Source organism: Strix aluco, chromosome 14 (genome assembly GCF_031877795.1).
Source record: "Strix aluco isolate bStrAlu1 chromosome 14, bStrAlu1.hap1, whole genome shotgun sequence".
NCBI classification, from domain to species: Eukaryota; Metazoa; Chordata; class Aves; order Strigiformes; family Strigidae; genus Strix; species Strix aluco.
The window spans coordinates 17,162,355-17,178,265 of record NC_133944.1 but is presented as its reverse complement, the minus strand read 5'-3'; the positions used below and the strand labels follow the sequence as shown (position 1 = coordinate 17,178,265).

Below are 15,911 nucleotides of genomic sequence, written 5' to 3'. Positions count from 1 at the left end.
ATTAGACCTGGGAACTCACCACAGCCCTGATGGGAGGGTCCAGGGTTGGGAAACTTATCCTTTGCTAGCTGAAATGTTTTGACTGTATAACAAAGAACCTTATGGACTTGTGTTCTCAGAAGGTCAGCTAACGTGGCTTTGAAACCACAGTACAGGACCTGTCTGCCTGCATGTCAGGATTGTTGCTGCAGACCAAACTGTGCAGCTCCCTGGAACTCCAAAGAAACTGAAGTTCATAGGGGAAAGGATTTGGCTTCCCGGGGTGGGCTGCTATTCCAGTTGTGTGCAGCAAGCTGTATGCAACTGGAGAATAAAATAATCAGAAAATCCAACTGTGAGTCTTTCTGCCTACCAGTGACAACATTAAGTGCTTTGCTTTGGCCCCTCAGGATTTTATCAAGCAAGTTGGGGTTTTTTTGGTTTTTTTTTTGGGTGAATTTACTTTTACTTTGGATGCATATGAAGAAAATTAAGATTTCACATTCAGTAAGTTGGTTTTGTACCATAAACATTAACTATGCCTGTTAAAGCTGTCCTAGGGCAATCCTGATGTGCACTCAGTAGTGTTTTCATCTTTTCTATAAATATTTGTAGTTGATCATGCATTACAATAGAGCATTCCTCTCTTTTGACTTTGCCCTTTTTTTAGCTTGTTCATCTGATTTGCACAGAAGGGGGAAGAAGTTTTTATGGAAAAGATAAACTGCAGACTCAACTCTTTGTGTAGATATATGTGTGTATGTTAGTAAAGTCTGCTGAAAAGCTATTTATGGATTTTAGTGAGAAGGCATTGTCTCCATTTTTATGGAGCTAATGAAATCTTTGGGGTTTTGCTTATCTACATACAAAGTTCTGTGGAGAAAAGTGTATGTGGGAATGACAAATGAACATCAGAAGTAAAAAGTTAACAAGTTCTATTACTGCATTTTAAATGTCATATTCTTCATCTTTCGTTTCCTCTGTGAACACTTCCTCTAATTTTTGTATGCTATGATATTTCAAAACTTTTTGACCAATAAATGGAAGTCTTCTGATGTCATTCATGCTTTAAATACTTTGCTTCTCTTGCTATCCAAAAATGCCAACAGTCTTAGGAGTGTGTTTCTGAGTGCCTTAGACTTTTGGAATAGCCTGAAAGATTTTGTGAATCACAGAAAAAGATCAGCCAGTCTCAGTGAAACAAAAACTTGTTTGTAAGATTGAGGGTTAATATTCTCAAATTCCTTCTAGTATATGACTTTATACCATAATAGTATTTCTGGTTTTGTTCAAGTATTACCTAAACTAGGCAGTTCCAAAACTGGGCAGGCATTTTGGCAACATGTTGTTGCTAGATCCTGAGTAGAATACTCCTATTTGTTGACTAGTAAAACAACAGAAGTTCTTCAGTGAAAAAAAACCTAAAATTGTAATTATTTTTTAATTAGTAGCAGGTCTACTTAAAAGTTAAAATGGTGTGACATTTGCATAGGTCCTTTGCATGATCCTAACTTCATGACAGGCTTTGCAAAATAACTTAAAATGTGACATACAAAATACAGTAAAATTTCCCTGGGTTCCACACTCTGAAAGTTTATGGCAATTTTGTATCTCTAATCATTTAAATTGAGCTAAGCTGTAGAAAGCTAATCTCTCTGTATTTTTTTAAGTAAATACTATTGCATCTATTATGTGAGAAGTCTGGACGTTTCAAACAATTATTTTAGAAATAAGCGTAGGAGAGCTTTAGTTATGTATGGAGAATGCACCGCTGTGGTGCATATTTAAAGGAATAATTGAACATTACTGGTCTAGTATCGCTGTATTTTCATTTGTCTTTCATCACTACGCCTTTCAATACCATTCATCTATGGACTAATGCAATGCCTGCTGAAGTCAATAGAAGTCATTCAGTTGACATCAATGAACAATGAATCAGGCCCTTTAAAAAGAAGAAGAAACTAGAGTTTACAAGGGTTAAACAGAACACTGAGGAAAAACACTCTGAGGGAGGAGGAATTGTGACTTTTCCTGTGTCCATACAGCACCTGGCACTTTGCTGCGATACAGAATAGCGACAAAATAAACTGTTCATCAGTCTCTGCTGGTGGCTCTGATAAGGAAAGGCAGTTTTGCCGGTTAACATCTGAATTGTTTTTCTTAACAAAGCCTTAGTAGGTATCAATAATTGTAATACACAGTAAAAAAATCTGTTCCCATAGGTGTCATTGATGCAGATGTTGAAAATCTTTTACTTGCTTCTGCCCAGTCTTTTCAAAGAACTCATACTTTGCTATCAGTCTTTCTTTGTTCTGATTAAGTTGTAATCACTCAAAAGCAGATTCAGAAGCTCCCCCTCCTTCCTTCACAGAGACGGTGTTTGTTTTATACCCAAATGTGACATTGCACACTAGTGCAATCGAAAAAGGCTGCAATGATCAATTGAGGGCCCAATCAAATCCTAACAGATAGGCGGCCATTCATCGCCGTTTGATATAAAAGGTGTTTTATTTCTCATCACTTTTTTGTCACTGAAAGAATGCTTCCTACGTGCAGATTAATTAAAGTGTAAACATTAAATATTGATTGATGCATTATCAGCATGGAGCAGTTGCCTCCACTCAGATTGATTCCTGCAGTGATTTATTGTCATATTTGTGGAGTCATTTCACTCGATAACAAAGAGAAATAGCCTGCTCCCTCTACCTTTCAGGCTCGCCTTCTGGCTTACACTGCACCTCCTCATCCTCAGTGACTCCCATTCTTCACCTGCTGGAACTAACACAGCCTCACTATATTTTCAGGAGAAAAGTTTAGGGCTTTTTATTTTGGCATTTGCATAGCAAGTTTATAGTTCAGGGGGAAGCTCGCAGACCTGTGCTCTCAAATGGAACATCTCTGGTTAATGCTTTCACCTCCTCTCCCACACAGCTGCTTTCCCTGACCCTGGTCAGGCACAACTTTGCAAACACAGGTTCAAATCATTCAAATTAATTCACTGCCAACCAGCTAGAAAGGTGAACTTTCAACATAGTAACATTGTTTAGGTCAGTTTTATGGCTAAATTATCCAATTAGTTACTCTGAGTAGGATCATAGCCACACAACAGTGTATCAATTTAAAGAATTTAAGGGGTTTATTCTCATTTTTGGACAAATGTATAAAAGAGGCCTTGATTCAACTCCTGTGGAGTATTTATAGTAAAGCAAAATTTTTGTGGAATATTATTGAACATCTGCATTAGAAAATAATTTTTAAAAATTTATTCAATTTCTGTAGCTTTTGGAAGTGGATTCAAACAAGATAGTAATCCAAATCCCTTCACTCTTCTCCTTGAGTCTTTTAACGTTCTTATTCTGTGTTCATCTGCATCAGGGATGGCTATTGCACAGCACCCCACGTTGTCAGATCTGCTGCACGCAGCCGTCTGTGCCAAAAGGAGCTGTAGCCCCTATGTCATGTATTTGTTCAAGACTGCTATATTCTCCCCTTCTCTGTGTTTCACTGGGAGGATGGTGATTCAGCATGTTTACAGCCAGAAACTGCCTGTGCTGGCTGGATGTACCCTTAGTGAGGTGTAGCCAGTCAGCTACAAAAGAAAATTATTCGTGAAACTGCTTTTTTCTGCAGTAGCAAAACTTAATCTCTTACATACATGGCTTTCATTTAACATTCAGAGAATTAGATTACTCAAAATCTGCTGAAATCAAATGTATGGGTAAGACCACAAAAATATGTAATGGGCAACTGGTGATCTTGATTCAGCTAACCAATGAAACATTAACCTTTGGTCACAGTAGTAACAAATGCTAAACTTGTGAATTTATTGCAACAGACAATTTCACTCCTAGACCTGCAGGAAATCATAGGAATGGTTTCCTACATAAGCAGCAGCCATGCCAAACTGGCTTTCTAAGAACTGTATGCTATGATTTCTCTAAAAGGCTGTTGCAAAAATTGTACAAGACTTCATTAAGATAGGTATTCACTTGTACTGCTGCAATTCCTGACCATCCCTGCCACTCCCAAGCACTTGCCCAATAGCACTTTATTTAGGATGTTTTGATATTCTACAGATGTACCCAAACCTGGGAGAAAATGCTGCTGTTCTAGGTCCTTCCTCCGCATGTATTCTCTGCCAGATGCTCTTCCTGTCCTTCTGCTCTGTTATCCATTCCAAGCCAGAATTCTTCCTTTTTGCATCAGCTTGCTGATATCTGGGCAGTCACACTTGAATTTGGCACTCCTAAAATTAAAAAGCAAACAAACCAACCCTAAGGTATTGCAACTGTGTGCTCGTCTGGATTCCTTCAAAATAGTGTTCTCTCAAGATCACTTTTTCCCTTCTCTTTGTTTGCTGTTGTCCTTCCTACCCACTGAACGCCACCATTGTCACTTTTTGTTAGACTGTCAGCCTTATTGAAATTGTCAGCTTCGCCGGTCAAGGACCTTGCTTTCCTGTTTGTCTTTAAACAGCTGTGCAAACCAGCATGTCTGTGTAACCACCACTGCTACAAATGCAGTGCCGTAAACCCGCATGCTTGCGAGACTGCTGTAAACAAAATCTATTTTCACACTAATTTTTGTAGAGTACATATACGTTTTATAAATCCTTTTATTCAATGGTTCTAATGCATTTTGTGTAGTACGCAATGTTCTTACATGTTTTCATCTAAAAATAGAGATATTTATCATCTATGAAAATAAAGTTTCTTCTCATATCAGAGATAAAGACTTTCTAACAAATAATATTCAGTCTGAATTGCATTATCATTGTTTAGATAGGGCCACCCAGAACAAATTAAGAGAGATCTCAGTTGCAAAGTATCTGTTATGGAGATCAAATATGGACCTGAGAAGCACGCACAAAATTGTTCCCTCTGGGTAACATTAGAGCATCTTTGAAAACAATTGGAAAGCTTCTAGTGACTTTAATGGGCTCAGGCTTTCCTCCTTGTACCCGGCAGAGGATATATAGAGATGCTTATGCACAACTTGGACCTAATTGTAATTTGGCGTATAACCACGAACAGTTCCCAGAAGGAAGCTGTCCCAGGGAGGACATCAGCTTTCGAAGAATTAAAGACTGTGCCTCTGTTGTGGTTTGTCCTGATGTAAGTTAGCCAGAAGGGCTGGTAACTGCAGGTAGCTTTTCAACTGTTGGCTTGATCTTTGCTTTAGGCCTTTTTCAGTAAGGTGTCTAGCTAAGCTTGGTATTAGTGCAACAAACTACTAAAACTAGTTACACTGGTTGGGTTTCTACTTAGAAGAAGCAGTGCAAGTCAGTGCATAGCAAGTCTGTATGCTTAATTTATTTCTCTCTTAGCCCCCCACTAGTCCTAGCTGAGAGTGGTGGGCAACTGAGTAGAATTAACAGATATTAGAAAAACAGATATTGGGGAAACCACAAAACAGAGAATAGAAAACAGATCTTTTTGATAGGTTGTAAAAATATATTGTAAAAGCAGTGTATGATTTAATACTATGTCTCAAATATTGTCCTCCAGGGCCAGATTCTGAAAAGAATAAGGTATTTGTGAACTGAGCTTTTCCCTCAGTGTGCCTCATTGCACCTCACTGTTCTGCAGCTGCTGTATAAAAGCCATGCAATAGTTAAGAATGAGAATTTAAAATTATTTAACTTTTTTTTTGTGTTTCAAATAAGATGAAAAGTTGCTTTTTTCCTTATGTGCTTTCACAGGATCATAGGATAGTTCAGGTTGGAAAGATACATGTCTTAGAGTACTTCTCTTGAATTCTGATTAGGGTTTTCTTTCACCATGGACAATTAAATCTGACATGAAGGGATACAAAAAGATGTTTGTTAAGGATTTAGAAAGCTCAGTACTGACCTAGATGCTGGAATTTTAGATATGTTCAGATACATAGGGATTCTAAACCTGTACCGAGGACTCAAACTCACAAGAAGTTCCCCCCTCAAAAAAAAAAAAAAAAAAAGTTGTGATGCTGAACACAAGCCATAGAAGGCTGAAGCCCTTCCCATTTTACTGAAGAGGCTATCTGATCTGCAGTAGGAGTTGGATATTAATTCAAACCAGCCTGTTAATTTTACATATAAAGTTAGTTGTATGACCTTTTTAACTGAGTAGACTTTATATATAAATTTAGATTAACATATCAACAAAAATTACCCCACTCTTTTCTTGTACCTCTATAAGACCTGCCAGATGAATACTCTTGCCCTAGATTGTGATATTTTCCCTCCAGAAATTAGTTTACCATTTTTGCAGCAACAATTACAGGTTGCATCAGAATGGTATGTTATTTCCTGAAATTGTATGTAATTTATTTTTAAGAGCTTGAAATGTAGTTTTGAAGTTAAATGCATATCATCTTTGTAACTGCTCAGATCATGTTATTTTACATTTCCTGAAATAATACCTTTGAAGTTAAATGCAAATTAGGAAAATAAATTACAACCTGTGGAGTGACCAGTATCTGATTATATGTAATATAATTAACTCCATCCTTCATATAATGTTTATCTTAATAATTATCAAATGTACTTTAGAATAGTCAAAATGATTGGTGATTCTTTCCTTGAGGGGAGTGGTTAGGTTTGTTCATAAGGTGTAGTTGTTATTCACTTTCTGGGTCACCAGGACTGGCCATTTTAAAAATCTGTTGTGCTAATTTAAAAATTATTTAATGTTAATTATAAGCAGATACAAATGCCATTGTTCAAAATAGTCTTTTATGATCATCTTCTCTAATTCTTTTTTACCTTCAGTACTTTGCCTTGCCAAAAATTGATTGGATTTATTATTTGAATTTGAATTTTATTATATTTAGGACCATGAAATAGATTGATAAGGCACATTTATCTTTTCTTTGGTTATTCTGTAGTCTACAAACATGAGATGGGATTTTAAATTAACAAATTTCTATTAGGAGAAACCGTTTCAGTCCAAAAATAAGCTTTTTCATTCTTATACTATAACTTGTATTATGACAGAAATTAACATTTTTGTGACCTGTAATTAACTGTGTCTCCTCATGCTATAAATAAGATTTGTCAGCCTTAGCTGGAGTCTACTGTATCTTGAGGTCTAGTTATCTGTAGTTGGTTTTTTATTTATAGGTTTTGTATTTGCTAATGACACTGCAGAGTTCAGGGATGCAGACAATAAAGAGCACAAATAAAATCTGTGGCTAGTGTCTGCAGCCCTGTTCCATTTTATTCCTGCAGTGGCATCAGAGTTTCCTCAAATTCTTCCTGTGCTTGGAAATCTCCGGGGTTAGTGCTTAAGTCTTTGATGCTGCTAGTAATTCCAGTCTGCACCATTAGAGCTGCATTTTCTAACTGTCCCTTGGTAATTGTTGCAAGGACTTAGACAAGTAAGACTATCCAAAGGCATCACTAAGGTCAAACTGTGGTAGAAAGTGCTCTGATTTTATCCTGGAGATTGATGCTTGTATCACCTTTTTTTTCGATTCAGCAGCTGGGGTTATAAAATGTACTTGCAATCCCTGATAACATGTTAGATCAGACTACAAGTAGAGTAACACAGTATTTTATACACTCTGTGTAGTTTTACCTAATGCAACAATAAATCAGTGAAGGCAGAGGTCTTTTGTAAATTTTAATGAAAATTCAACTGCTGAAAATGTAGTTACTTCTGGCTGAAGTTCTAGAAATATGAATTCACTTCAGTTCTTTAAAGCTGTAAAAATTGTTTTAACTACAAACTTTCTGGAAGAGCAGTAAAGAAACAAGCAATAAAAGAAGAGACGTTGCATTCAGTATATTATAATTACTTTGTCATTGGCTATAAGCTAACTGAGAGGAGGGGGACAGATGATAAAATGTTCTTTGAGTTAACTGTAAAAAATTCCCTTTACTGAGCAAAATCTTAAAAAAAATCTCTATACGAGAATGAGACAGAAGTTGAGAGAATGGGCCCATTGTACCATTTCACAGAAATAAAATAATGATAAAATTTAAAAATAGTTACCAGCTGATCAATAAACCATATTTTTATGCAAGTCCAGAAAGTTTACTGGAGAGCTTTTTTTGCCACAGATTATTATAACTACTGAAAAATATGCTTTTATTTTCTTGAGCTGAATTGTTATGTTGCAAAATAGCAGTTATATGTAGTAAACCTAATTCATAGTTATTAAATGAGTGGCACAAGAGGGAGCTGGGGGTATAGAAATAAAGAATATTAAAGAATATGCTGCTAAACTTCTACAGCATCTTTTTTTGTAAGTTTTAAAGGAATATTTCTGTGAAATTAGCATTATTCTTTCCTAAAACCTGTCAGCCTACAGGAAAGTGACTATGCTCATTAGAACACTGAACATTTGAACAACATAAAGCAGAATTTATGCTTGGTTTTTGTCTAGAAGTCAAGAAGTCAAGTTTATTCGGTTCTTCGCTTCCCTTTACTGGGTTTCTTTTTTACAAATTGTCATGCACATACAGGATTTCTGAATTAATTTTTTTACCACATAAACTAAGAGATGGTATTCATTATTGCTTGTAGTTTGCTTGTTTTTCTGCTGTGTCTTGGATATTTTTCTCAAATTTCATCCACTTTGGATTACATTGTCTGGTTTATGTCTGGTTGAATTTTGATTTTGATACTGTCATGATTGATTCAGAGCAGAACTAATAAGATCAAAATTAATATTAAAAAAACAGATAAAATTTGGAATGAAACATCTTTAAAAGGCTTTAAAAATATACTCCTTTTCATTTTTATTTGTGTTTCCACACAGAAATTATGAATTATGCATATTGGGTTGTTTCTTGTAGCCTCCTCACAAACTTAAAATGATTTTCAGAATTGCAGAGGAAAATATTTAAAATCTGATTCTTTGATCTCATTTATATGACTCTCCATGTACAGTTTGTTTCCAAATTGTACTGGTGTCAGGCTAGAGTCAAATAATTACAGTTCAAACACCATACACACCACTCTTACCCACACAACATCACTGGCTTTCACAAACTGAAAAGGTACAAGTGGCGATCTGCAATGTCTTATCTGCAGGTTCAAGGGAATAGATTTTATTCCATTGCTTCAGACTGCTTGGAAAAAGTTAGCATCAGTTCTGTGAAAGTGTATTCTCTCATGCATTGTGATATATTTCTGCAAAGCAAACTTACTATCAAGCACAACGGGTTTTCCTATGGCTCCACATCTGTTTCTGCTCAGTCAAGGTGCATCTGGGAATATATTTCCCCTTGCAGCAGCAGGTGGCGTTGAACAGCTCACGTTATTCTCACACTCATAATAATTTTGTCTTACATGTAATAAAAACTTCTCTCCCAAAAGAGTTAATCCACAAGAGAAATTCAACAAGTTTTTATAGATGTAGCAAACTTTCTGCATGACAAAAGTAGGGGTCAAATTCTTCCAACTTTAATCACACTGAGAAATAAGACTATAAATAATGTATTTAAGGAACAGCAAAAACAGGTGTGATAGAGTAGTATCTTAATTACATTTTATTTTTCTATCCATAAAAATCTCTGAAGTACCACAGAGTTCATGTTGTGATAAGGTCATGTTATCATGTACCAGCACTCATTCACTCTGCAGCAAATTCACAAACCTGACTTAGTTCTGTGGCATTCTTTGCACACCTCCATAGAGCAAAGGAACTGGTTCTCCTCCCAAATACATTATCAGTGTGTCTTCATTGAATACAAAGCAGTGTTGCAGATTTACACTCTGGTGAGAACAGAATGAGAATTAGCATCTTCTGAATTTCTTTCTGAACATCTTTGTAAAAATTAAGGGGTGTTGCAGAACCTCCAAAGACTTCTTAAGTTTATTTTTAAAATATGACACACACATAAAACAAAAAATAATTTATTTTTACCTGCACGCAGCTAAAATTTAAGAACAGAAGTCTTTTACAAGCAAATGATTGTACATCAGTCTATAGTTAGTCTTAACACTGATTATGAGTATTTAAGAAATCCATCCATCTTTCTTTCATCAACAGAGTTTTCCATTTGCATATCTAATAATTTATGGCATGTCCTGACCCCAAGCAGTAATTGAACCAATAGATCTTCAGCCTAGATTTACTCCAGTCTGGCTGCCACAGTAATGTAACTCTGCAGGAGTTTTGGATTACTCCAAATGCCATCTCCTCTTCTGAGGGACTGACAGTCACAGGCAAAATTTAACCTCCCAAATGTCAAGGCAAAAACTCCATTGCCTAATTTAGACTATCTAGCTCTCCTTTTGAAATACTTCAGATAAAAACAGGAGGGCACCATGATTACTCCCAATATTACCCCTGGAAGACTCTCTTTATGTAAGACTCTGTAATGATAAATGAATTCTCCTAAGAGTTTAAAACAATATAAGAGCCTAAATCTTAGACTGAAAGGGGAAAACCTATATACCAGAGCTCATAACTAGTAATGTAAAAACTAAAAAGGGAAAAAAAGAGAGAGAAGCTGTTGAATTACAGAGGACTCTCGTGATCAGAGACAGACCGACGAGAATTTTGCTGAGAGGACATTTGGAAGGGGGAGATGGGAGTGCTTTTCTGACTCGAGCAAGCCGTGGCACAGGGCAAAAACACCCAGCCAAGTGCCTGTGTTTCTTCTTCTCAAAATGTGGTTTAGAAGCCAATTTCAAGGCAGCATTATAGGCTTCAGTAAAGCGTTCTCAAAAGCTTTGAACAATAAAAAATACCAGCAAACACACAGCTCTGCACTGTTGCAGTCTCTTTGCTGAATACTAACTATAGAGAAATCGCAGCCATGGAAGTTGTGGGTTTACAGCAGGTATTGCTTGGGAAACTCCCTCTGCTCTTCAGCCACTTCTGACTGCAGGTGAAGGAGCAGGTGCAGGGACTGGTCACACTGCTACTGCTTCCAAATCATATTCCAGATATTATGAAAAGGTGCTGGGTTTGAAATTTTATAACAACTCTCATCAGTTGGCTATTTTGTTTTCCTGGAAAGGAGCTCTGGCAGACACACAAAGCTATGCTGTTGCCACTGACACAAGTCCCAAAACAACACATACAGGCTGTGAGAAAATGCTACTGTCTCACAACTGTGGAGGGGGGGGAAAAAAAAAGAGCAGCAAAGGTACAAACAAGGAAAATCTGACCCAGTCCCCAATTAATGGCGTAAACAGTATTTATCTATTGATGATTAAATGCTGCCATTGTTCCTTGGTAGCTAAGTTCAATGATGATAGACATCTTGGAAAACAGGTAGATAGACAGAAAGATAGATATCTTCAGCTACTTCAACCATCCATAATATCCCATGTGCTGCCATCACTGCTTTAGCCTGACCAATTGCCTCAGTAACATGTTCCATCTTGTCTGATCAATATGATCACATCAGTAACTCTTTGCAGAGTTACAGCTACCTGCTAGCACAGGAAGAACCTCATCTTGCCTTATTGTACAGCAAGACAATCATATGGAAGAAGAAATGCCATTATCTATTTAAAATTTTTAATTGCTTTCATTGACTTCTTTTTGGCTCTGATACCTTTTTTTGTACCTGTTATGCAAATACATTAGAGCAAAAAGAAAAAACTGGAGTATCAGAAAATGAATGAACATTGAAGAGTTTAACAGGAAATCTGGGTTTGGGGCCCAGCCTCCTGTCCAAGCAATTACTGTGTGCCTCAGTTCTGTACATTTAAAATGGGATTAACAATACCATTAAATCACCTGTTGCAAGACTAAGGAAATTTATTTGATTAGCAGACCTATATAAAAACAAGATCCAGAGGCAGAATTGCTGCTGTTTCCTCCCAAGTTTAGGGGCTGACTGACATACTGAAGGATGATATGATACAGTAGTGCAGGATCAAAAGGAAGGGAAGGCAGGTCCACATGCAGCACTAGAAGAAAAATGTCCTTGGTTTTACCATCCAAAATCTCTCATTAACTGGCAAAGGGAGGACAGAGTTGAATAAAATGTTCCTTATCCCACCCAGCTGCTGCTGAAAGAGTGGGTGTCCTTGGTGAGTGTCTGGAAAAACAGCAAATACCAGTGAGAGACAGAAATTGTGACATCTCCCTTGGCACCCTGAGGACATACAGAACAGCAGGAGGTTTCCTGTGTTATCTGTGTGATCTCTGAAAGTCCTCCTTACCACAATGCACAGAGCAATAGGAGATTTTCTTCAAGTGCAGCTCAGGTGAAATGAACTGCAAAAATGTAAGAAGGATTAAAATATACCTTCCCTATAAACTGCTGATCTCCCATGTTTCTGGCTCCTCTGTCAACATTGGCCAGTCATCATTTCTGTCCTTTTCTCTTTTTTTTTTTTTTTTTTTTTTTCCTGGTAGTTCCTTCCACCATGCTTCTTTTCCAGATCAGAGATGAAAGGTACAGGTGAAGAGACAACTGCCTAATTGTCATAAGGCTAAATATTTGTTCATTTGCTTAAGATGCAATAAGTGCTGGAGTGCGCTCTGCTTACACAAGAGGATTTCAGCAGAGGTGTATACTAGAAAGGTATTTGTGTAGAAAAGGAAAAATTCTGCAGGTCAGTGTAATCTCTGTTACTCTAAGAATTACTGAGAGTGTGATGTGGTGTGGGTGGTTGGGTTTTTTGCCCTTTAATGAAGCAGTGGCTTATGGGAAAGATTAAGGGCTATAGAATCTGCATCCTAATATAGTCAGAACCTCAACATCAAATGTCAGAAGCTCTGAAGGTAGACGCTTTTCAACTGGTATTTTAAGTTGTTCTTGAGCAAACTTTTCATTTAAATCAACAAAACAGGTTTGATCCTTCAGGCTTTTCCCTTAAAATTTCCAGACTAGGACAGCAGTCACATAATGGTGTCAAAATCCCATTGTGTTTTTCAGGAAAAAGGCCTCTTACTGAGATGCTGAGAGTTTACTTGCTCAGGAACAACTCTGAATTTTGCTCTGTAGAGGAAGTATTGCAGAATCTGCACCCAGCTCAGGGGTGAAGACAGCAGAGCACAACAGATGAGGCTACTTCAAGAAGTGATACAAGAAAACCTGCCTTTAGAAGGAGCATAAAACGTAAGGAAGCTCGTGTAAGTAATATCTTTGTTTCAGGTTGAAAGTTACTTTTCATTTTTTCAGGTTAAAGTCACTAAATGAAAACTGGGTGTATTTGGTGGGCAGTTATCCTCTGAAGTTGACTGACAGAGAAACCCGTTTATGAAAAAGGAAACAGTAGAAGTACAGCACCACAACAGCAGCAGAAACCAACTCACTGGAGATGGCAGATGGACAGAATGCTAGTAGTTATGGTTACTATTTAGTCATTCTCAATAATAGCTGTCCCAGTGTGGGGAGGAGCTGGAGAATACCCATGAGTGCTCTTGTGAACTGTGGTTAGCTCAACAGAGGCCTCTGCTGAGCAAATAGTAACTGCCCGAGACAAACTCAAAACCAGGCCAAGCATCTCACCTTTATATACCCTTATAAGGACTATATAGTACTCTTACAGGCAATGTTGTGAGGAAAGAAAATTCCAGAGGGACAGATAAGTGTGAATAGATCTGTCTTATTTCTAAGGAAAAAAAAATCAAGAGCTGTGCCTTATGAAATAAGAATGTTCACACGTGGTTTGCAATTAGAGCGTTTTATATATTTTGCTGTAATTTTGTTTATTAAAGGTCCGAAAGTCATTTAAGCAATTGTACAAGAGAGACTGTGATTTGCCATAAGATTTGAAGTATACCTTTGGATCATTTCAAACTGTTTTCTGTCTTTGTTTAACTGAATTTGCCACTCTGAAACTGAATCAAACCATTGATTTATCAGAAGTGCTTATTCTTCACTCTAGATCTGTGCAGATCTAAGCTATAAACCAGGAAAGCAGTAAAAAGTTGCATTTGTAAATATTTTAGAGAAGACTGCTGTTCTGTGGAGCTTTATGCTGTTTTCTCTGGTGCTATTGAGCGCTTTGTAGAAGCTCATTTGGGAAATGTATTCTTTGATTTTGGTAATCAATTGATCAACATTTGAAGCTTTGCTCAGACACAGTTATTGTGAAGAGCAGTGCTTTCAAATATCCATTTGATTGTGTTTGTGATGCTTGCTTTATTCAACTCTGCTCCAGGCAGATTAAAATGTACTGCTATATAATAAGTATGGGAAGGTTAGCATTCACACTCTAGGGATAAAACATTTTGACAGTTCTATTCTACATTTGCATTTTAAAATTGTAGCGTTTTTAATTAGACCCTATGTTTATCATAGGATCTCTTGTAGGCATTACTACTGTGAGATTGTTACCTTTCAGGATTTGTTCTGGACTGCTTGTCTGTGGGGAAAGCACAAAAGCCTGCTGGTTCCGCATACATTTTGTTTTCTGGTCCATGGTATGTCTCATTTTCTTTAATTTCTCATGGGGCTCCACCTGTGCCACTACCACTGAGTCATTTGCATTTGTTTCTGAGATTTTTTAATGTGCAGAGTTAGGGATGTACATATGCATGGTTCTCCCTTACATGCTTGGTACATTTTTCCACTGGTCTCCAAATTCTCAATTTTTGGTGCATAGCAGAATCCCCAGGGGGACAGAGGCAGACACTGTCTGGAGAAAGACAAGAGGTACTGCCATGATACCCATTATCTTTTTAGCTGGTGGACAGGTGATGCTTAAACACAGCATATACAGAGACAATGGTCAACATTCTGAGCTCATGAAAATGATCACTGACACAGGCTGATGTCTGAAGGACTGGTCACTGAAACTCTTCATGTTATTTGCTCCTTCATCTTTCCGTATTTCTCTATGTTATTTTATCCTTCATCTTTCTGTATTGGTAGTGTTCAGGAGGGATTCAGGTAACCTGATATAGCATCTCCAACATTGCTATCACCAAGAAAACATTCATTGAGATAATAAGGCAAATGTACAATGTCTCAAGAGGCTTGTGTGTAAATTAGACCAAGAGATTAAAAAAAACCTCAAAAACTAACAAACAAACTGGGTAGATATTTCAGACTTTTCAGAAGAGCAGAGAGAAGGAAGAAAACATTGTAGGTCTTACCAATAAAATGTGTTTGAGCTGAAATGTGGTCTTTTCCCTGATAGTTTAGCCAGTGCCTAGAGACTTTCTGTAATTATTATTAGATTTACCTTTGGAAGGATATGGACTTAAGTGATACCAGAAATCTTATGCAGTGAACTCTCTGGGAACTCCTTCCTGCATTAGGCCCCATTACTCTGGCTCCAAAGCCCAGGAAACTCAAATGTCATCATAGACTGATGTGAGCTGCTCTTTTCCATACCTTCCTTCACTTTTGGGAACTGTTTCTTCTGACTCAACAATAAATAGCAGAGAAGGGATGTACTCTGGGAATTCAGATATATGATATGTACAAAGTCATGCTTTCTGATTGTGAAGGGGACCACAAGTAAATCCTCCTTGTGCACCCAGATTGGATCTTGCATTGAAAAACATCAAAATCTGAATTATACAGAGGCTATGCAGCACTATGGGTAAGTACATTGGCCTTTCATGTCTTATTATGTTGTTAATTAGTTAATGTTTGTAAAGCACTTTGAAGATGAAAAGCCCTATATAAGTTCTAAGTGTTATTATCTCTAGAGACCTGGGTTCAATTCAAAGGTGCTTAATTACATATGCCATAAATTAGACTTAATGAGTTGTGGAATCATACGCTTTATGTGATGCATGCAGGTTTCTCAGCTACAACTAGGCCTTACGGTCTGCTGCAATACTTCTTTAGGTATTCAGAGCTGCTAAGAAAAATTACACAAAAAGAGAGCATATAATTTCTAAAAATAATTTAATTGCATTTCAGTACTATTTAGGACTTGGTGAAGCAAATTACCAAGAAATTTGGCCTGCTGTATCTAGGGATTTTCCAGTAACCACCTTCAAACTGCTGAAGGTAACATTACTGTTTTTAAATTGTGGTATAGACGTAATTTTAATTCTTACTTCTGTTCCATATT

The 15,911-nt window shown here is 37.1% G+C and overlaps 1 long non-coding RNA gene across 1 annotated transcript; it reads left to right on the top strand.

Annotated features, from left to right (window-relative positions):
- Positions 1-14,222: 14,222 nt before the first annotated feature.
- Positions 14,223-15,821, top strand: LOC141929838 (uncharacterized). The gene is made up of 3 exons (XR_012625120.1): positions 14,223-14,304; positions 15,370-15,431; positions 15,758-15,821. It is a non-coding gene; the product is annotated as an uncharacterized LOC141929838 (long non-coding RNA).
- The last annotated feature ends 90 nt before the right edge of the window (positions 15,822-15,911 follow it).